The sequence below is a fragment of the Nuphar pumila genome, chromosome 2 (genome assembly GCF_984573655.1).
Source record: "Nuphar pumila chromosome 2, dmNupPumi1.hap1.1, whole genome shotgun sequence".
Lineage (NCBI taxonomy): Eukaryota > Viridiplantae > Streptophyta > Magnoliopsida > Nymphaeales > Nymphaeaceae > Nuphar > Nuphar pumila.
The window spans coordinates 32,189,012-32,213,661 of record NC_143250.1 but is presented as its reverse complement, the minus strand read 5'-3'; the positions used below and the strand labels follow the sequence as shown (position 1 = coordinate 32,213,661).

General features: G+C 39.7%; 1 protein-coding gene across 6 annotated transcripts in view; it reads right to left on the bottom strand.

The window, feature by feature from the left end:
• LOC149845179 (protein ENHANCED DISEASE RESISTANCE 2-like) overlaps nt 1-24,650 on the bottom strand; it is a 211,289-nt gene that overhangs the window by 110,416 nt on the left and 76,223 nt on the right. The window lies entirely within an intron of this gene.

The window sequence follows — 24,650 nt, the reverse complement described above, 5'->3', positions numbered from 1 at the left end:
TTCCCGAAGTACAGGGCATTTCCCCAACTTCCTTCTACTACCATGGCAGTAGAATTCCCACCCTTAGTCAATTTACCCAGGGTATAGAGTCGTCTCAATCCTTTGTCATATTGATTTCATAACCCACCCAAAGTGCTACGGTGCCTTTAAACCAGTCAAGCACGAATGTTAAAATTTATGTGGGTATTAACCTTTTTAACTTGAGTGCCAAGGTAAAGCCTGCAAGTACCAGGCTTGGTGGTTCACCTGCCAGCCTTAATCCACAAACAATTACACATAAATGAAAATTTACTCTTATTCATCAATCACTACCATGGATTTCTTAAACTAAATGAGTGATTACAACTCTCTTTGACTTGCATGATCATTAACTTAGTTTGGCCCTTTATAAGGACCAATGGTGATAAAATTTACTAACATGATGATTGGCACATTCACAAACCACTATGGATAATTCATTTATAGGAACGTAAGATTCCTATGCATACTATTTACAACATGTAAAAAGGGAAGTATGCATCCCCTAAAGATCTTGAAGTATTTACAATTGTTGAAACTAACATATGCAGTGTTTATAGCCAATATGCCAAAACATAACCTTTTGATGTGCATCACAATGCAGGCCGAAATTAATAGAGTCTGTAATCCTATTTTGCCTATCTCAGTTATACACCACAGGAAATTCAAGGTACTAGATCACCCAATCATTACAATGTATATTTTTTTTTTGAATAATTAAGTATAGCATAGCATGCTGGGTTACGCAATAGACCAATAAATCCAACTAGACACTGTTCAGCCATATTAATTTAAGTATCATTTAGCATTACAGTTCACTAAAATACAGCATGTACAATAGCTATCGGATCAGCCAATTATCGTACTAAGTATAGCATAGCATGTTGAGTTACGCAAGAAACCAATAAATCCAACTAGACATTGTTCAGCCATATTAGTTTAAGTATCATTTAACACTACAGTTCACTAAAATATAGCATGTACAATAACTATCGGTTCAGCCAATTACCGTACTAAGTATAGCATAGCATGTTGAGTTACACAAGAAACCAATAAATCCAACTAGACATTGTTCAGCCATATTAGTTTAAGTATCATTTAACACTACAGTTCACTAAAATATAGCATGTACAATAACTATCGGTTCAGCCAATTACCGTACTAAGTATAGCATAGCATGTTGAGTTACACAAGAAACCAATAAATCCAACTAGACACTGTTCAGCCATCTTAATTTAAGTATCATTTAACATTTCAGCTCATTAAATACAGTATGTTGTATTATGCTGAACAAAAACAAAAAAAAGAACAACCAACAGCTAAACATTCCTCCATGGTGTGATCAAGATACTCGGCTGGACCCAAAAACAAAAGCAGCTATCTGTTAGGTTCTCCCACAAGTTAAATTAGTAAACTCAATAACTCCTACACATATCCGTACACACAGTAGTAAGACATTAATGCTACCCGTAAAGAAACTATTAATTGAAGGCATGCGGTATTCATTATTCAAGTATCCAAAATGATTTCAGCTATGATTCAACGCAATATCAGACCTCATTTGAAACAGTCATACACATTTGAGACTTGAAAGGATTGCAAAAGACCCACAGACTCTTAGTTAGGGCTTTCAATACCAAGGTCAAGAAAAACCTAATTCAAACTAGGGTTTTCGATTAAAAAGGAGATAGATTTTTCCATCTAAATCTCGGTCAAAGTAGCTAATCCGAGAATGAAGGATAAATCTTCAAGCAAAACACCCAATCCGTTAAAAACAAAACAGTCTCCCCCAATCTCCGATCTTATTAACTGTCTGGCAACAAAACCCCCCTTTAATTCAGTCGATTTGGGTTTTAGACAACCCGCACCCCACCAACCCATGATTAACCTGAAACAAAATCACAGAAACCCTACCATTATCCGGCGAGGGTGTTGCAGCATCCACGAGAGGGGGTCGGTCGGCTTCTCCCGGCAAATGTTTCGAACAACAGGCCCGAGCTCGGAGGCGATTCGAACGAGAGAGAGAGAGAAAGAAAGAGAGAGTGGGATTGAGAGAGAAAGAGGTTCGGGGGTCCCCTTTTGTAGGAGGGTGGCCACCCGAAAAGGAAGGAAGCTCCTTCCCCCGGCGGCTGCGATCTCCCCCAACTCTCAGACTCCTTGCGTGTTAGGGTTCCATTGAACCCTAACAGGTGATTTATCGGGGGAGGGGTTTTTCCCCCCCTTTGTTGTTTTTTTTTTTTTTTTTTTTTTTTTTTCGGGTTGCCCCTCCTTTTTAACCCTGTTCCTGTTTTCCCTTTTTACAGGGTGTGGGTCGGGTCCGGCTCCGACCCGCGACCCGCACTCGGGATCCAACCACGTGTTGGATCCGGGTCTTATTTAAAGATGTGGACCCATAGTTGGGTCCAAATCCCACCTAATAATCTATTTATACATATATATATATATATATATATATTATTTATTTTCTTATTCACGTATATATAGATATTTAATAGGTTTATATGTATAAGGGTATCACTTAAGTATGGTTCTGGATCCGAAACTTGGATCCGTGCCCAATTCAACCTATTTTACGCATAAAACATTAAAATTTTTAATGGAAAAATTTGCAGTTATTACAGCAGTCCCTGCCGATTGTCGTTTTGTCTGGCAGGGACTGAAGCCCAGTCGTTCATTGGATTGCAGGGGCCGAGGCCCCTGTCATCCAGCTTTATCAGGCAGGAACTGAAGTCCCTGCCATTTTATTACTCTTGTGAGGCAGGGGCCGAGGCCCCTACTGTTGCCTGTTGTGACTGACAGGGGTCGAGGCCCCTGCCATTCGCTGCTTTGTCTGGTAGGGGCATCAGCCCCTGCCATCCGTTGTCTTGTCATTTCGTGGTTTGGTCAGGCAAGGGTCGATGCCCCTGCCGTTCGCCGTTTGGTCAGAGATCGTGGGCCACTACCGTTCTATTTCTTTTTCTGTTATGCAGGAGCCTTGACCCTGCCACTCATCAGTTTCCGTCCACAGGGCGGGCCTTACCATTGCCCTTTTGTTCTTTTGATAGCTACGTCATAATAACTCTCACACTTTTGCAGACTTCGCATCGAACCCCGCTCTGGCTCCGCAGCCTGAGCCTCGTATCATCTACACTCGTAGACACACGCAGCTACACGACATCCCGAGGTAGGGGAAAGTCGCACGAAGGGTTTGTATGAATGAAATAAAATATAAGGATTCTGTGATAGAATAGTTTATTTGGCATACATGCTTACCTGTAGGATTACTTAACTTGTGATTGTCGGTTTTGCGTCTCCTCACCCTTATTCTTTGGAAATTGCATCCTTAATGTAAAACTCTATGAGTAGACTCATTTCTAGAAAGAAACCCACGACAATTGCCACTGTAACCGGACCTTAAGACAGGTACGGTATAAGTTTTTCGAGAGCTAATAAAGTACCCTGAAGTGGGCAATCAACCCCTTATAGATATCAATGAGATTATGTCGGCCTCCACAGACCAATTGCTCAAAGAGCAATACATGTCATGTATGAACTAAAAGAATCATAAGACATTAATTATTGTCCTCTCATCGTAGTCGTACCTCTAGGAAGTTACGACCGTACTTTTGGACAAGTACGTCACATGTGTGTTACGATGTTTGGAGGATGAAGTTGTAGTAACTTAGAAGCGTGCATTTAGCACAATGCTGAGATCACATAAATGGTGACAACTCGCCCTCACAGGCAAAATGCTCGAGTGGGTCTAACAGACCAGAGCATGTAGAATGGGGCGGTGGTTAAGAAACTCCGTCGTACCCATTCGATCTTCACGGTTCATCAAGAGAGAGGATGGATGGTACAAAAACTCCGATGGACAGGTTGTTAACAACCACCCGACGGGCAAAAGACTCGGCTTCCCCAGTCATCGGAGTTAGGGGAATTGGGATTATCATAGGTGGTAACTCCCAGGTACTTCTGCAAAAGTTGGATACATCCATGGGCCACGAATGCCTTTGGGGATTTAATCTCTTGGTCACTGATCGTCCCCTTAAGAGCGGACTCAGTCAGTCATTCGGGTTAATGAAAACACCTGACATAATAAACCCCCGGATCGGACTAGGTTGTTTCTATGTTTCGCGTCCGTGCGTACCCACAGGTCAGTTAATATCAGAACTTAAAGAATATCTTTTTAAATAGTTGTAGATGATTAAGAGTTCCACTCCTTGAAATGCTTCAAACAATAGCTCTTTGCATATGTTACACTTGTTAGAATCGATTACAATTGTATTTGTTGTTTTAATATAATAAACTGCTTATCTCATGAATGTCCTGCTTTATTTTATTTTACTTATCTATTCGTGCACCTACTGGTTTGTTATTAAACTGACCCATTTCATGGGCAGGTGATGAGTAGGACTTCACAAGCGACCGATGGCGTGGTGCAACATGGCTCAAGATTTCTCTTCTTTCTGCTGGGGGCTTGGCTCTGAGTTTTTGAGTTTTTCTTTAGATTATTGAACTTTGAGAAAATGCTCATTTTGTAATAAACTGCAGATTTTTAATCTATTGCCTTATTTCCTCAATTCCTTTAAGTTGTTGTTCATGTGAATTATGGTTTTTCAGCTAACGTACCCAGGATTATTTATTTGTGTTTCTTTCTAAATATCTTCCGTTGTCGCTTCTAAAAGTGAAAACTTTAAATCTTTGAAAGTTTTTTCGATAATGTTTTCGAAATCACAAGTTGAAATTTTGGGGCATTATATCTTCTCCCTGGGATTGGCAGGCAGGGCGAAGCCCTGCCTCCCCGCACCTGGTCAGGCAAGGGCTTCGCCCCTGTCGTTCGTTTTTTTTTCTTTCGACATATGGGCAGGGGCGACACCCCTGCCGCCTTCTCGATCGCCTGAAGGTAGGGGATTTGCCCCTGTCCCTCTTTTTCACAGCAGACAGGGGTGCGCCCCTGTGTCTGCCCCTTCCCCCCCCCCCCCTCTTAGAAATTCGTTAGGCAGGGGCAAGGCCCCTTCCGTTTGGACTATCAAGGAGGCAGAGTTGCCGCCTTGCCTATCTATTTTTACCAAGCGCCCTGCCTATCTGTTTTTACCAAGCAAGGGCAAAGCCCCTTGCCATTTCAACTTCCGACAAGCAGGGGCAGAGCCCCCTGCCTCCTTCCTTTTGGTCAGGCAGAGGTGAGGCCCCCTGCCTCTTTCTTCTCTGTCAGGCAGCCCTGCTACCTCATTTCCGGCAGGCAGGGGCTGCCTCCTTCCTTTTTGGTCAAGCGGGGGCTTCGCCCCCTACCTTCTTTTGTCCTCTTTTTCGTTCCCCTTGCAAGGGAGGGCACACTGCCCTCCCTTCATCCCTTCTGACAGAGGGAAGGTGTTGTTGCACCCTCCCCTTCTTTTCTGGTCAGTCCAGCGGCCAAAGGCAAGGGTCGTACCCCTACCCCTTTTGCTCTCGACAAGTCGGGCAGCGGGCAGAGGTTACGCCCCTACCCCTTTTTCCCCTTTTCGTTGTTTAACATTTTAACATGTGCTTTCGCAGCTTGCAAAACGGAACCCGCTCGTGCCTCATGGCCCAAGCCCGTCCTCACTTACGCTCGCAGGCGTACGCTGAATAGCAACTCCCCAAGGTAGGGAAAAGTTGCGGAAAGGACAATGTACGAATTTAAATTAAGCAATTAAAACCTAAAATGGGAAAAGAAAGGACTAAAGACAATATACGTATATCTATATATGCTTGTAAATCAAGGACGCGGTTTCATGATCCTTGTCCTTCTACTTTCTTGTTTTTATTGCTTTTTGTTGCCGCTGCGTTTTATATGCCCAGGCTTTTACTTTTGCATTTACTTTTTGTCTTTACTTTGCCGTCGCGCTTTCACGTGCCCAGGCTCTTTTCTGCATTTAAAATTTTGTCTTTACTTTTTCATATATAAATACTTTTGCATTTACTTTTTGTCTTTACTTTGCCGTCGCGCTTTCACGTGCCCAGGCTCTTTTCTGCATTTAAAATTTTGTCTTTACTTTTTCACATATAAATTCCTCTCTTTAAATTTCTTTCATTACTTTCATGTCTTTACTTGCTTTACTGCTTTATGTTGCCGCCGCACTTGTGCACAGGCTTGCTTTCACAATTACTTTTTGCATGTATTGTTTTGTCCTTACCTTGTTGTCGCGCTTCGCGCATATGCTTTACTCTTACATGTATTGTTTCTTACTTGTTTAGCGCATTTTGCGCATATGTTTTGCTTGTGCATGTGTTGTTCGGTTCCTACTTTGTCGCCACGCTTTGCGCATAGGTTTTGCTCTTGCATTTTACTTGCCTACGCTTTTTGTTTAATCGAGGTATGACTTTGTACCTCACGAGTCACCTTACGCACTTGCTTTGCCAAGGTACGATTTCGCACTTCATGCATTGCTTACATTTGCTTGTGTATTTGGGTGGTCGAGGTATGATTTCATACCTCGCGCATTGCTTGCGCGTCTTACGCTCGATGTGCAATTTCGCACATCGAGTCTTGCTTCTCGTTTCACCGTTGCATTGTTATGTGCACGGGCTTGCTCTTTGTTGGCTTGCACTCACTTAGGTGCAGCTTTGAGTGTAGATTGTTTCACTCATTTGTTTTAAAGGTCATGACTCACACTTATGTATTGCGGTTCTCCAAAAAGATGATTTTTAGGCGTAAACCCATTTTCGAAATGCATAGTTTTACAAAACATATTTTGAAAGTCTTTTGCAAGATAGTGGCTAGCTCTCCCAAATCAATGTATTTGGGAGAGGTGTTTTACAACTTCGGTTCGTGTATCCGTTACGACTCGGACAAACCTGATTAGGGATACGAACTTGTGTTTTGGGGTGATCCCTTTGAAAAGCCCTTAACTTGTTTATCAAGACCAGTATTGCGAGGTATGCCTAGCATACAGATACAGCGATAAACGAATGAGAGATTTGTGGCGATCTCACCTTGTGCGAGTTGCACAAGTGTTGTACCCGTTCGAAAGATAAATCATGATCAAAATAAGATACTTGTTGCATCACTTCTTCTGCGAGACTATGCTATTGGGTTTCTTTTAAGGAAACCCATACCCCTCTCTTCGTAGTCATACTTTTAGGAATATATGATATGGCTGGACTACAATGAATAGGATGAGATGTTTGTGGTCACCTCGATACAAGCATTGGCACAGTTTTGTATTCATGTAATGTTGTTATTCGCCTAACAGGCAAGACGCTCGTATTGGTTTAAAGGACCAGAGTATGTCAATTTTAAACTGGAATGAGTACTCCGTATATTTTTACAACTTTAAAACGGGGGTTTCTTTTTTAGAAACTCATACCCCTCTCATTGTGGTTGTAGTTTTGAATAGGTATGTTGCGTACTGCGATGAGTAGGATGAGAGGTCTATGATTACATCAAACGTGCAATGGCACGTGATTGAAATCACATAATGATGAGGTTTTCACCCTCTCATCGTGGTTGTACTTTTAGACAGGTACGATACGTTTGTACTATGATGAATAGGATGAGAGGCATGTGGTAACCTCGAAACGTGCAATGGCACACTGTTGAAATCATATAATGATAATGTTAACCTTCATAGGCAAGATGCTCGAGTGGGTTGAAAGACCAAAGCATATAGAATGGGTCTTCAGTTAAACAACACCTGACACACCCATTCGACCTGTTGTGTTCATCAAGGAAGAGGATGGATTGGTACAAAACTTCGATGGACAGGTTGTTAACAACCACCCCTGGGGCAAATGACTCAGTGTCTCCAGTCATCGGAGTTAGGAGACGGGACTACCAAAAATTATCCTAGGTGGTCGATCCCATAGACTTATACAAAAGTAAAATGCATCCGTTGTCTACGAATGCCCTCGAAGAATTCTCTCTTGGTCACTAACCGTCCTCTTGGAGAGTGGACTCAGTCAGTCATCTGGGTTATCTAAAACACATGGCATAATAAACCCCTGGATCGGTCTCGGTTGCTTCTACATGTCGTGCTTTGTGTGTACCCGCAAGGCCAGCTAATATCGAAACAATAAATATCCTATTCACATTACTTTTTGACTCATCAATAGAATTGCTTGTGCAAATGCTTACAACTCGTAATCTACAAACTGTTTACATCTTGTGATTTATATAACTGTTGTCGTGTGATTGTTTACAACTTACATATGGTGATTTATAAAACTACTTCTTGTGCATCCTATGATTAATGTATCTACTTGTCATGAAACTGTGTATATCTTGTGATGAATGAACTCTTACCTTGTGATAGTTAATAGCTCACTTGATTTCACAACTAATTGCTCACATTTACTGAGTTACATAACTCAATTGCTTATAGTAGAGATACTTATTCATTTGCATAATTTACTGCTCATGCTAGAAGTGGATTACTTGCTTAAGTAAATCAACCAATCATGCTTATTACAGAGTATTGCACAATGATTATTGATTATTTCAGTTTCATATTGTCTCACTTTTGCTCCTACCAGTTTTCATGAAACTAACTCATTTTATAGGCACAGATGATAATTAGATCTATACGGATTGCGATGGCGTGATAAGATCAAGATGAGACTCTTTCCCTGACGTTTCGCTCCTGAGGACATGTCGGTAAATTTGCATAAAGGTTTTCTTGAAAAATTCTCTTTTGTACAAGTCTTAAATCATTAAAAATTTGCATTTCAGAATCTATTTGGGTTTCTTAAATGTACGGAGTTTCAAATCTGTTTGTGAGAAAAAGTTTGTGTTGTAATGCACGATGGTGTTACACTATATATTTAAGCTTGAAAACTTTTCAGGAGAAGAACACTTGTTAAGATACATGTAACATTTCCCTATGTTATTTGTCTTGTATATACCAAAGTACAACTAAGAGTACCTTAGGTATTTTTCTCTTTCCTATGTGTATTCTTGTATTTTTTAAATTTTATTTTATGCAAGGTATACTTTAGGTATGCCTTTTCTTACAGTTTTTAGGATAAGTATAATCATGTATACTTGTAGGTTAGTTTTTAGGATTTTCTTTTATTTTATTTTTATTATTTTTTTATTATTATTGGTAGCTAGTCCAACTAGCGGTTGGGATCTTTAGCCGTTAGGATAGTCTAATGGCTAGTCAAGAACGGCTAGTCTTTTAGTGGGTTACTTATATGAGGTATATGACACATTGTGTGCTCTTGAGGGAGGATGGATGTATGTAGAGTGTGTGTGCATGAGTGTTGTAGTGAAGTGTTCTTGCATTTTTTTTAGAATTTTCATTAATAAAATATTTAATTTTTTATGTCTTGTTTTTCTTCATGGCTATACATGGTTTATTGTATCTAGTCAAATGCATTTTAATAATGCATTCGGACTTCATTTATGTTGTCATTTTTGTGTTTCTTGTGCCTCAGGTTCCGTGCCATTTCATGACAACACCCTCATGGAGGACAATGTAACATCACATGAAACTTTCCAAGTAACATGACTTTGCAGTGAATCATTAGTAGTGTGAGCAATAGAACCTACAGAACAGATTTTAATCTAGAAAGCGTCCCACCAGTTGTAATGAATTTCTATTGTAATACCAGAATACTTCAGTCATTTCTGCCTTGGAATGGTCAAGCCTACATTTTTAGAGATGTCAAGAAAGAGTAAAATGCAGGAGAGAGATAGAGCTGAAGTCTACTCTACTCCCTTTTCTTGCGTGTTATAAGTGTTGAAGTCGGCTAGGGTTTCTAGCAAAACAAAGAAGAGAGAGAGAGAGAGGAAGAATCGTATCTGCTCATTAGATTTAATCTCACTTAAATGGAGAGATTAGACTGAAACACCTTATTTACAATAATGCCCCTGACCTCTTGAGTAGTTACCAAACTACCCATATGCATATGTACGGTGACTGCTTCTCAACACTCCCCCTCAAGTTGGAGCATATATATCAATAATGCTCAGCTTGTCACAACATTTTGAAAACTTTGAACTCGCTAGGGGTTTTGTGAAGACATCATCAATTTGGTTCTATGAAGATATGTGCTTGGTGCAAATGTACCCAGTCTGAACCAGGTCACATACATAGTGACAATCCACCTCAATATCCTTTGTCCGTTCATGAAATACTGGGTTATTGGCAATATAAGTAGCAGCTCTGTTATCACATATCATCTCCATAGGTAATGAGACTTTCACTTGGAGATCAGTCAACACAGATTTAACCCACATCATCTCAGCAGCAGTTTGAGCCATAGCCTGATACTCTGACTCAACGCTCGACCTGGCAACAACAGTTTGTTTCTTACTTCTCCAAGTAACCAGATTCCCTCCAACAAACACACAGAATCCAGTTGTGGACTTTCTATCAACAACCGACCCTGCATAATTTGCATCTGAATAGGCAATAACATCTAAAGAAGGGTTTTGTTTAAACCATAGTCCTTTACCAGGGAAGAACTTTAGATATTTGAGAATCATCGTTGCAGCATCCCAGTGAGTCTTTGTAGGTTTGTCCATAAATTGACTTATCTTGCTCACCACTAAAGATATGTCAGGTCTGGTCACAGTCACATATAATAGCTTGTCAACCAAGGAGCGATAACGACTACAGTCCACATACTCGGATTTTTCATCAAACAGATGAGACTTGGGATCCATAAGAATCCTTGCAGGTTTGGCACCTAACATCCCTGTCTCCTTCAACAGGTCCAAGACATTTCCGTTGTGACAAAACCAATCCTTATTTACTTCTTGCAACCTCTATGCCTAAGAAATATTTGAGTGGTCCCAGATCCTTAGTCACAAAGTGTTTCTGAAGATGGGACTTTGTGTCAAGAATGTTTTTTTCATTGCTTCCTGTGACTATAATGTCATCAACGTATACTATCAAGACCATAATCCCTGTGCAAGTCTTTTTAATAAAAAAAGAGTGATCGGAGGCAGATCGGACAAACCCAAATGCTGACATGACCTCAGCCAGCTAGGAGAACCACGCACAAGGACTCTGTTTGAGACCATAGATTGCCTTGTTCAACTTACATACCTTCTGACACTCCCACGGAACTTCAAACCCCAGAGGTTGCTGCATGTAAACTGTCTCCTCCAAGTCTTCATACAAAAAGGCATTTTTCACATCAAGCTGATATAGAGACCAACCATGGTGGACTGCGATTGACAAAACAAGGCGAATAGTCCCAAGACGAGCAACAGGAGAGAATGTTTTAAAGAAGTCCACCCCATAAGTTTGAGTATAGCCTTTCACAACCAGGCGAGCTTTAAACCTTTCAATTGATCCATCTGAGTTATACTTAATAGTATAGACCCATTTATAATCAACAATATTAGCCTCAGGTGGAGGATCTACTAAGTCCCATGTTTTGTGAGAAAGCAGTGCATCAATTTCATCCTGCATGGCCTTCGCCCATTGGGGGTCCAGAAGAGCTTGATGATGATTAAGAGGAACTGATGCAACAGATAATGCTAATACAAAATTCATCATATTTTCACCAAGTCTTGCCTCGGAAACAAACTGAGAAATAGGATGAAGTGTACATTGCATTTTTCCCTTCCGAAGAGCAATAGGTAAATCACCATCAACAAGGGGATCGTCAGTAGGGTCAGGAACACTCACCTCTGGAGAAGTTGATGGCTCAGGCATAGAGTTGGGTGGAGCTCGATGTGTGTACACCACAAGAGGATTTTTGTAACGATACGGAGGCGGACTAGGAACAAGAGGCTCAAGACTGACAGACTCTAATGGAAAAGGAGGAACAGGAAGAGGAAAGGAATCACCTTGACTAGCATATATTCTTAGAGAAGTACTAGAAAAATATGGGATAGACTCAAAAAAAGAAACATCTGCACTGATATACTCTCTCTGAGATATGGGATCATAACACCGATATCCGTTTGGGTGCTTGGGATACCCAACAAAAACACATTTTATAGATTGGGATGACAATTTATCTCGGTTGGGACCAAGTTTATGAACAAAGCACACACAGCCAAACACCTTTGGAGAGATAGGGAAAAGAGGAGCTTCAGGTCTGAGAATTTGAATGGGAATACGATCCCCCACAGAGGTTGAAGGCATACAGTTTATTAGGTATCCCGCATTTAGAACCACATCTCCCCAGTAAGATGCAGGCATATTAGACTGGATCATAAGGCAACGAGCAACATTTAGAATGTGTCTATGCCTGCGCTCCGCTACTCCATTTTGTTGTGAGGTATGTTGCGAGGTATGAGGACAAGAAGTCTGAGGTTGGATCCCAAGATTTTTATAAAATTGTAATAATTCAGAGGATTTGAATTCAAGAGCATTGTCAATGCGAACCACTTTGACGCAAGAATTAAATTGAGTTTTTATTTCAATAATCAAGGATTTGAGAATAATCGGGGCTTCAACCCTATCTTTCAACAGGAATACCCAAGATAATCTAAAAAAATCATCTACAATGACTAAATAATAATGACACTTAGAACCAAGGTTTTAAAACCCAATGACTCGGGTGTCGACTCGTTCTTTATTGACTCGTGACTCGGCGAGTCAACTCGGTGACTCGGACCGGGTTTTGTTAACTTTTGATTTTAAAAGAAAAACAATATATAATTTGTCTCAAACCATGTTTTTCAGTAAACAAGAGATGTTTTTTGGCTCCATGCAGAATCTTGGGTTGAACTGAAATAAGGAGATCGTAGCATGTGGATAAATTGTTCATTAATGAGCAATAAGTTGGAAATGTGGAATGAAAGAGCACACTTTATTCCAGTTACATAGATGCCTTTATGCATTAAAAATGCACATGCCTATAAAGAAAAGAGAAATTTTTGTTGGATGTGATAAGGCAAGGTGAGGACAATTGGTTCTGATTAAAGGGGTATAGCCTATATGAGATACAAAGAAAATATGAAGTCTAAAAGGACAAGAAAGAAGCACCAAGTAGATGTTGGAACTCTATGGATGTTAAGGCCAAAGTTATGTATGACTTTGTTCCAGTTTCTTGTCTATTATGCCTTCATAAAGATGGGGCAAAGAGGAAAGGTGTGAGGAGAAAACCAAATTCTTCCTTGTTATAGTCATGTTAGTAAAGTTTAAAGCAAAATATTAAATGCATTTATGCAAAGAAACTGCAAAAAATATAATTGTGTAGAACATAATAAAAGCAGCAATCTACTTGATCATAAAATATTAATTAGCTGTTGTTGAATCTGAAGATTGTCCTGCCTGATGCTTCTAGAAATAGATTCATATCCAATAACATTTACCTTAGATCATAGTCACATATTGTCTTCTTTACATATTGAAGACATTAAGAAAGTAACAACAATATTCTCAATAATATTACAATTTTTTTTATTCTGAAATACTCAAAAAATCAAATTTTAAACATTCCAGAACTCGCCTGAGTCACAGCCGAGTCTTCGCAGACCGAGTTAAGCTTGCTAGGTTGACTCGCTGGAGGGCCGAGCCGAGCTGAGTCAGCCGAGTCACCGAGTTGACTCGGCGAGTTTTAAAACCTTGCTTAGAACGACTAGGAATTCTACTTGGACCCCAAACATCAACATGAAGAAGATTAAACAAATTTTGACTTGAAGGACTCTGACTAGACGAAAATGAACTCCTATGATGCTTCCCAAGATGACATGCTTCACACAACAGAGTAGTGGACGGCGAGATATGAGGAATAACTCTACGTAATTTAAGTAACGGAAGATGACCAAGATGATGGTGCCAAAGCAACGAACTAAAAGAGGACTCAACTGCAAAGTGAACAGAGCCAACTGGTTGGTGTGGATAATAGACTTTATCATCCTCATAGCCTCCACCAATCGTCTTCCCCGTCAGCAAGTCCTGAAAAGTGCAACAGGCAGGATCAAATATTACTCGACAATTCAATTCCTTTGCAACACGACTAACAGATAACAAATTTTGAGGGAATGAAGGGGCATGGAGAACATTTAATAACTGAAGAGTAGGGGAGATGGAGATATTTCCCTGGCAAACAATGGGAGAGGTGTTAAAACTGCCTTGGGTTGGCAGACTTTGTCTTGAAAACTGAGAAGAAGTGGAAGAAGGGAGGAGAGAGCACGTTCTTTCCTTGGAATCGGCAGCCACACAGATTTCCTGTAGCTGCACTAAACTTCATTAAGATAAAATAGGTTTACAAATCTTTTACAATGGCAAGACTACCCTTAGTTAGTAATGTATATTACATTAAAATATAGCATACACGTGATCTATATGGATCCTCTATTTGATCCATATCCGATCTGTATTCTAATACCCTCTCTCAAGTTGTGCATGGGATTGAACCATGTGCAACTTGTTCTTCAGATACCAAAAGCGGTTACTTGTGAGGCCTTTTGTGAACATATCAGCAGCTTGGTCTTCTGAAGACACATAAACCGGTTCAATCTCTTTGTCTGCTACTTTTTGTCTGATGAAATGTTGGTCAATTTCAATATGTTTGGTCCGACTGTGATGAACAGGATTGAACTCAATTTGTATAGCACTTCTATTATCACGCATGAGGGTTGAACTTGAGATACTCTCTCCCATCTCTGTAAGGAGATGCCTAATTCAGGTTATTTCTGTTGTGGTAGCTGCCATATATCTATATTTTGCCTCCGTGCTAGATCTTGCCACAGCTTTCTGTTTTCTGCTACTCCATGAGACAAGATTGCTTCCAATGAAAACACAGTATCCTGAAACAGACCTCCTTTCATCTAGGTCCCCTGCCCAGTCTGCATCTGTATAGGCCAATATGTCATGTTTCAGTGTTACCCATGAAGATTGAGCATATATGAGTCCATCACTCACCGTGCCTTTTAGATATCGAAGAATACGTTTGACGGCATCCATATGACCAGTCTTTGGTTGATGCATAAACTGAGATACTTGATTTACAGAATATACAATGTCTGGTCTAGTAAATGTAAGATATTGTAACATGCCCACTAAACTGCAATACTTGCTTGCATCAGGATACAACTCACCATCACAAATGTTGAGTTTTTGATTGACAACACTAGGTGTAGGCACAAGTTTGCAATCTGTCATTCCTGCTTTGGCTAAAAGATCAAGAGTGTATTTGTGTTGAGTTAATGACATTTTTTCATCTTGTTTGTCCACCTCTACACCAAGAAAATATCTTAGTTCTCCAAGATCTTTCATCTTGAATCGCATACTTAGTAAAACTTTAATTTGTTGAATATGATCTGGAGCATTACCAGTAATCACTATGTCATCAACATATATAAGTAAGAAAACCACAACGGTTTCATCCCTGTATATGAATAAAGAATGATCTAGTTGGGAACGAATAAAACCGTGGTTTTGAATCTCTAAGGAGAAGCTTTCAAACCATGACCTGGAGCCTTGCTTTAAACCATACAATGCTCTGGTTAATTTACATACATATTCTTTTGGGTCTCCCTCTGCATAACCTTGAGGTTGCTCCATATAGACCTCTTCTTTTAAATCCCCATGAAGAAACGCATTTTTAACATCAAGCTGACTAAGGCTCCACCCATGTTCAATAGCCAGGCCAAGGATAATACGAATGGTTCCCATTTTCACCACTGGGCTGAAGGTCTCATCATAATCTTGACCATATTCTTGGGTGAAACCTTTGGCAACAAGACGTGCCTTGTATCGTTCAATGCTCCCATCCGGTTTATATTTAATCTTATACACCCATTTCGAGCCAACAACATTTTTATCTGGGTGATGACCATCTCCCATGTTCGACACTCATGAAGTGCTTTTATCTCCTCATTCATTGCCTCAATCCATTTGTTAGATTGAACAGCTTGACAAAACCCAAGTAGTTCTTCATGTTTTTCAATCTTGGATAGAAAGATCTGAAAATCCATAGAGAAGTTATCATAACTTGCCCATTTTTCAATAGGGTGCCTTATCCTGCTTGATCTTCTTGGTGCCTCTCTGTTACTGGGTAATGCCATGTGTTCTCCAATAGGTGCATCTGTTTGCTCTCTGGGTCTTCTGGTGTAGACATTCCCTTTGTATCTCAGACATTCTGTTTCCGATACCTTATTTGAAGTCGTCTCATCATGTATGTTTTCAGGAGCCAAAGTGGTACGTTCGGCAGCATGTGAAATAAGTTCAGCACTGATCCATGGATCATACCAATTATCAGCCATATCACCATGTTCACGATCATAGTTGGCTCTATTTTCCAGAAAGCTATTTTCATCAAAAACATTTCTGGAAATTCTGATCTTCTTATTGGCAGGGTCATAGCACCTGTACCCCTTGTGTTCATTTGCATAACCTAGAAATTGGCATATAGAGGCTTTGTCTTGGAAATTTAGTTCTCATGGATTTGTCAATATGTACATAACATGTGCATCCAAAAACTTGTAACTCATCATAATCAGGGTGTATACCAAAGAGAACATAATAGGGAATGATTTTCAAGGATAGGCATAGGAAGGCGATTTATCACATGAGTGGCAGTGTGAAAGGCTTCTATCCAAAGACTGATGGGCAAGTTACAACCATGCATCATACTCATTGCACTTTCCACAATATGTCTATGTTTACGTTCAGCAATTCTATTTTTGTTGTGGAGTATACGAGCAAGAAACACTACGATGTATCCCATTATCTTGGAGGAAATCTAAAAACTCTTTGGAGGAATACTCACCACCTCCATCACATTGGAGAATTTGAATATTTTGGGAGAATTGATTTTTAACATAGGCATGAAAGTGACGAAAAATAAGAAAGACCTCTGATTTGTGTTTCATGAAGAATATCCAGGTAAAACGAGAGAAACTGTCAATAAAACATACATAATATTTACTTCCAGAAGATGAAGGATTGGGAGCTGAATCCCAAACATCAGACCATATTATCTCAAAAGGAATAGAAGCTCTTTTATTTATTTGATGAAAAGAAAGTACATGACTCTTGCAAACTTGACAATCGGGATACATTTTATCCTTCAATGAAGGTGAAACAGACTCTAAAAGAAAACCATTGGACACTAACTTTTCAATAACTACAATGACTAAGACGAGAATGCCAGAGATCTGACTTATTACATTTGGATAACTTAGGACGTTTTTAGAGACATGATCAGACTTGGACTTAAAGACACTGGAGGTTGGATCTTCATTGAAGACATACATGTTTTCACGTCGCTCTCCTTTAGCAAACATCTCCTTCATTTGAAGATCCTTGACAAAGACAGAAGTAGGAGTAAATTCCACAGATGAATTGGTAGAGTCAACAAGTTTAGATACAGAGACAATATTTTTCTTTATATTTGGTGCATGAACAACATCAGATAAAGAAATAGATGACTCAGACAAAGGAATAAGGACATTGCCTATGTTTGAAATAGGGTGGTGAGTCTCATCTCCAGTTACAATATTAGATTTACCAAAATAGGGAACCAAAGTAGAGAATTTACCTGCATTATCAGTGACATGAGCCGTTGCCCCAGAGTCAACATATCATATTCCATCATCATTGTGTTTCAGGTTCAAGTTGGCCATCACAGATAAGAGAAGATCCTTAGCATCATCACTGACCCGAAAAGTACCTGCAGTTCCTGGTGTAGCAACATTTTTATTGTTTTGCGCTCTGTTTCGATTTTGAGGGTTGAACCAACAGTTGGCTTTGATGTGACCTTGTTTATTACACTGATAGCATGTGGGAACATTCCTTGAAAAACTGACTGTGGAATTTGGTGTAGGTAGTAATCCACGTCCACCCTGGATGGTAGTTCCCCTGCCTCTGCCACTTCCTCCTCGTGCATGATCAACTATCATCCCTATGGCAAGAACCTCATGCGTAGATGATTGTCCAGTTGAAGCATCAGACATGCTCTTCAGAGTCATTTCGTACTGAAAGAGTTTGGCACGTAATTCCTCAAAACTGAGTAACGTAGGTAAGCATAATAAAGAGGTCACAAGGACATGATATTCTGATCCCAGGGCATTTAGTGTCTGTTGCACCTTTTCTTTATGTGACACTGGATATCCAACCATGGCTAACTGATTTGTAATGCTTTTGACTTGATTTAAGAATTCAATGATGCTCATTTCCCCCTTTCTTAATATCTAAAATTCGCGTTTGAGAAACAACACTCTAGCCTCTGATATCTAAGAATATGTCTGAGCTAAATCCTCCCACAAAACTTTGGATGTGCAATCATCAGGAATGAAAATCAATACTTCTTGTGATAATGTGGAAGTGATGTACGCGACAAGAGCCTGATCGCGCTTCATCCAAGAAACAAATGTAGGATTGCGAATAATATTCGGCAATCCTTCATCCACTTTGGCTTCGGTTGTGATAAATTCTGGAGGCATTGGAGTGGAGCCATCCAAGTGGCCTAAAAGGTCTTGACTTCGAATAAAAGGAGCAATTTGCCTTTTCCAAGTCAGATAGTTGTTGGTAGTTAACTTTTCCGAAACTAGCTGTCCAAGGAAGTTGGAAGAAAGACCCGAATTGCCTGAAGTATCCATTGGTAGCTTGTTGACAACGGGAAGACACTAGTGACTGAAACTGAAATGAAAACACTAGTGGCTGAAACTAAGAAAAAAAAAACTGACAAAGGAGTGTAAGATAAAAGGTTAAAATAAAAGAGAATAGAGCAGACGTGACAAGGCAGTTTTCAGACCAACAATAACGTGATGTTCAGAACCGATAGAGAAGAAAATCAGAAAACAGCAGCAGCGTGAGGAAAAACAATTTGCGTGATATGGGAATGAAATTGTAAATCAATTTACGTGATATGAGAATCAAACTGGAACGGAACTCAGCTCTAAGAAGGAACAATAACAGATCTGAAACTACTTCAGATCTGCGACAAAGAAACTCAGCCAAAGAAAATAGAAGAAACAGAGGATGATGTCATTGAAAGGAAAGAAATATTTCAGCTGAAGGGAGAAAGAAACAAAAGAAGACAGATGAAAGAGACGTGACCTGTCTGTGAACTCGTCTGAAGAGGAGAAAGAGCAAGGCTCGGCTGAAGGCAGATCGTGGCCAATGGAGCCCTGACACGTTCCCTGATGAAGACACTTTTACGCCTAGAGCAAATGGAGCCCTGTGAACTCGTTTGGAGAAGAGGTGGAGCAGGCTCGCCTAAAGGCAGATCGTGGCCAATGGGGAAGGCCCTTACACGTTCCCTGATGAAGGCACTTTTACGCCCAGAGCAACCTGGCTCTGATACCATGTTAAAACTGCCTTGGGTTGGTAGACTTTGTCTTGAAAACCGAGAAGAAGTGGAAGAAGGGAGGAGAGAGGAGAAAGCACGTTCTTTCCTTAGAATTGGCAGCCACACAGATTTCCTGTAGTTGCACTAAACTTCATTAAGATAAAATAGGTTTACAAATCTTTTACAATGGCAAGACTACCCTTAGTTAGTAATGTATATTACATTACAATATAACATACACATGATCTATATGGATCCTCTACTGGATCCATATCCAATCTGTATTCTAATAAGAGGAACTCCCATCGGCAAGAACAACCTTTTTATGATTAGCAACACTATTCAAATTTGAAAAATCACATTTATTTCCACACAAATTGCTAGATGCCCCTAAATCAATAATCCACCTACTACCTTGCCAAGATAATTCATGACCTGCAGAGCATGCAATATCAACCACGGGAGAACTAGATGGAAGATGTGCCAACAGATCATCATACTCAGCACGAGTGAGTGTAACCGAATCACTAGGAGAAATAGTGGGGGACTCGGGTTTGGCCACTTGTGTTGTAGGAACCACTTTAGCTGAAGATGTGGGAGGTCGTCCATTCTTCTCAAAACATCTATCTTCTAAATGCCCAAATCTCCCTCAGTAGGTACATTGGAGCTTGCCTCGTTCTCCCATGCCTCGACCACATCCACGACCTCGAGAATTAGGGAGAAAATCTCGGCCTCGACCATAGGAGACAGACAAAGCAGAGGTTTGTGATTCTGATTGAGATGAAGGAAGGGACATGGCAAGCCTGCTCAGTCGATTATATGCCTCAGCAAGAGTGGGAACATCTGAGCCTGTCAACATATGAACTTTGGCAACTAAGAGTTCAGCTGACAGGCCAGTCAGGAATCGTGCGACCATAGTATGCTCCTGGTGTAGTTTTTGTTTGTCACAACATAACAGTCTATGAGCATTTAGTCTCTCATAAGCTGCCTTCACGGAGGCATAATACTGGGCTAGAGTTTGCTCTCCTTGAAGAATACGACTAACATTAGTTTCTTGAAAATAAGTATCTTGCAAATTATCCAACATTTGTTTTGCAGAGGTGTAATAAATAAGCCCATCGGCTATGTGAGGTTGCACACTATTCATAATCCAAGACATGACAATATCATTGTCCTCTTCCCAAGTAGCATACTTTCCAATTTTGTCATTAGGCTCATTTTCCAACAAAATATGTTTTCTATGATGCCCTGAAACAGACATCATGAATGTACGCGACCATCTAGCATAGTTAGTCCCATCCAACTTTACAGATGATCCATATGAAAATGGGTTTGCAAAGGCTTTATAATCAGACACAGTTTCGGTCTTCATGTATGACTTCTGCATTTCAGCCATGGAAATACAACCACACGCAACTACCAATTGCTGAAAACTTGGATCTGACGTGCACACCAACTACCAACTGAAAAGCCGACTTTACCAGATTTTAATCATACTGATAAAATCTGATATGAAAAAAAACTGTAATATGCAATTCAAATTCAAAACTAACGTGCGCACCAACTACCAACCGGGAAGTTGACCCTACCAGATTTTAATCACCCTGATAAAATCTGAACTATTCACCTTAAAAAAAAGACTGCGACAAGATGCATACCACGACCACAAAAAAAAAATTCCGACAACCTGTATACCACAACTGCATCATGATGGAGAATGCAGACCTTTTCGACATCCACACAACCATCATCAGGCACCATCGACACGATCGAGGTCTCCCTGCTGCTACGCGCACATACCTGCTCCTACACGCACAACGCACGGTCGAGGGTCTCCCTGCTACTACACGCACGCTTCAGATCGATGTTCACGCTGGCACACAGCGCCACCCGATCATGTTCCTATTGGCTGGAGAGGTTACAAATCATTGTACACTCTGTACACAGCGATCGTTGTAGTCACTGCACACTGCGCAACCCGATCTGCGTTCCTACTAGAGAGGCTTCAAATCGCTCTTCACGATGTACATAGCGCCACCCGATCAGCGTGCGGATCGATCAAGTCAAACGCCCAGAGCTATGTCCTGCTCTGATACCATGTTGAAGTCGGCTAGGGTTTCTAGCAAAATAGAGAAAAGAGAGAGAGAGAGAGAGAGATTGAGGAAGAATCGTATCTGCTCATTAGGTCTAATCTCACTTAAATAGAGAGATTAGACTGAAACACCTTATTTACAATAATGCCCCTAGCCTCTTGAGTAGTTACCAAACTACCCATATGCATATGCATATGTACGGTGACTTCTTCTCAACAATAAGTATGTTTACTTGGGATCTAACACTGACATAAATACCCTAATACAAAATGCAATGTCAAATATGTACAACAAATATACTGACAAAAGGACTGTTACCAATCAGCCAAACGACAAAAGATGTCCCTAATACTCCAACACTATCAAGTTGGGGAAAAAAATAGTTCCCAACTTGTGTGTAATCCCTTCAGATCTCGAATCTTCCAACTGCTTTACTGAAGATATCAGTGAGTTGAAATTCAGATCTCGCATGTGCACCCCACATCTCAAAACCTACTATATAATTGCTATATAAGAGGTTGAAGAAGAATGCATCAAATGACTAACCATACTCGTCACACAGAAATCCAAGTAATGGTCAAATGGATGAGTTCCCACCAACCTTTAGTACCCTTAACGTCAAAGTCTTCACCACTTGCCAATAAAAAAAAAGCCTTCATCACTTCTCAATTCATGGTTTGGTTCAATGAGGCTAAGATGTCTGCTATCTTGCACAACACCACATCAGTTTCTTTTAGCAAATCCAACAAAAAATTCCTTTGGAACAGCACAATGCCCTTCTTTGACTTGAGTGCTTATACACCAGAAAAATTGATGAAAATACCCTAAATCTTTGATGGTCAAAAAATGACAGTTATATTATTTTGAATTTAAATTAATCTTTTATTATGTGAAAGACAATTTTTTGAAATTGTGTTATGATCTCTTTTCAGAACAATGATAGGATAACTTTGGTGGGATAATTCCATATTGGCTTCGTTTTTTTTATGCATTTTGAGCCAAACATGTAGTGTAAGTGAGCATGACAAATTAGAGCTTCAATAAATGAATCAACACCAGTGTGACAAATATAGCGAGATATATGAAAAAATGCCAAAAAAATGCAAGAAATTCCTAAAACGGTGAAAACTTCAATTTTCTCATGATTTTTTCAAAATATCGTGATTTTATCTTTTGTGACAAAAATGATAATATCACGAGATTTATAAATCTTGCAATATTATCTCCTGTTTATTTGCCATCTTTTCCCACTTTTTTTAAGAGAAAAAAACCCTAGACTCTCTGCCTGAAGAGAGCTAGATTATGCCTCTTCTCTTTCTATCTGAATACCTAGTGGTAGGGGCATCCTCTGAAGACCAGAAGGCTATGATTTTCCAGCGTTGGTATCTGGCTATCAGCACCAGTGAGTCATTCTCTGCTCTTTCTCCTCATCTGCCCCTATGTTCTTTTTTCCATTTGCATCCTCAGCCCAAAGAGCGCCCTCAATCCCTCATAGTATGCCTCCTCTTTCTCTCTAAATACCCAGCAGCTGGGGTGTCCTCTGAAGATCGGTGAAGACCACGATTTTCCAGTATTGGCATCCGACCATCAGTACTAGCGTCTCTCTCTCTCTCTCTCTCTCTCTCTCTCTCTCTCTCTCTCTCTCTCTCTCTCTCTCTCTCTCTCTCTCTCTCTCTCTAGTCTTTTTTCCCATCTGCACCCTCTACAATTTCTCTCCATCTGGAGTTCTACTTCCTTTTATTTGTGACATGTGACAAGTTATCGTCTTAGGAGAAGGATTGTGAGAGAGTTTTGTTTTGTTCCTTTTGGAGGATTATATAAAGAGGGTGAAGATGCTAGACACGGCTGCTACATTTTTGGTATGGAGAGCTATATAAGAAACTATAAGAAAGAAAAAGAGTGAAGAATGGAGATTTTTGTATGGGAAGCTATGTAAGTCTAAGACGTGAAAAGGATGATGAAAAGGAGGGACTTTGAATATTGAAGTTGGGTTCAGAAAGATTAAGGAATTGGAATAAGTTTGGAACTTTGAATTTTGAATCAGCAAAATCTGCGTTGAGAAGATGTCAAAAGATTCAAATGGTTGCTTTTGCACCGAGCTCTTCTGTAGCTTATGTTGACATGTTCCTTGGACAAGGTCAAACATGGCATAGTCTTTTTTTTTTTTTTTTGAGGAAGCAAACACAGCATAGTCTTCTCCAATCAAGTTTGAAATTTTTTTCAATCTTAATTTTTTTATAAATGATAACAAATCAAATTTAATCATTTCCAACATGTACTTTATAAATATCACATTAGGCCATATAGTGAGGCTTGTGCATAAGCATCTGCAATAAGACAATGCATGTGTGATTCTATATGAATTTTTGGTAATGGGTGTCATCTTGCATAGATGTTATGTTCATGAGCATAGGACAATGTGATGTTCAAATTCATTATGTTATTTGATGGTTGATAGTTGTTGTTCCTAGATATGATTGTTAGAATTGAAAATAGATTTTATATTTTAAATGTAAAATTTTATTGTATAATTAGTTTGCTTTTATTTGGTTTTTTTAATTTTGAAATTTTTAATAAATTATTTAAATTTTCTGAGAATTTTCCTGTAGAAAGTTAGAAACTCAAGAGAAATTCACAGCTGAGAAATTGGTGTTTTAAACTTTTCTCACTATGATCAACACTAACAAAAGCAATTGGTTGGAAAGCTGATGGTTGAATAACTTGCATTTGACTCACTATATTTTATATGCTTAATTTGAAATTTTAGAAATGCCATCTATTATCAAATTGTTAACATATATAAATATATAGATATAATTTTATTTTTAGAAAAATGAAAAAACAAAATCAAAGAGAGAGTGGAAGAGCTGCAATGACACCATCACCTCAAACATGGATAAATGGGATGAATGGGCAAAAAGGAGCTTGGGGTGATGAAAGATGACATACATTGGAGGTAGTTGGAAGCTAAAACAGAAGCGAAATTTAGTAAAGAAAAAAATAATGACTATGCAGGACCAGAGTTGAACTGTTGAAGCATAAGAAGGGCGTGGAAGGCAAGTCAGAAGAAGATCCTTCATTTTAGTACCATTCTTGTTGTGACCGCTCTGGCATTATGGAATGAAAGAGATGTTGGGTCGGTCAATTGCATTAGGTAGGAGATGCAGGACCCGTCAGAACCACAAGTGCATTCGCTATTTGATTGGTGAAAATTAAAAACTGAATAGAGAATTTGGCATTGAAAACTGATCACTACATGATTTTCTCTTTTTTCTTTAATGGGTTCTACAACCATAACATTAGTTGCACTTGGTTATTGAACCTAGTACTTGATGTGGCGATCGCATTCCATTTATCTTCAATGATCTACAGTTTCATACATGCTTTGGCATG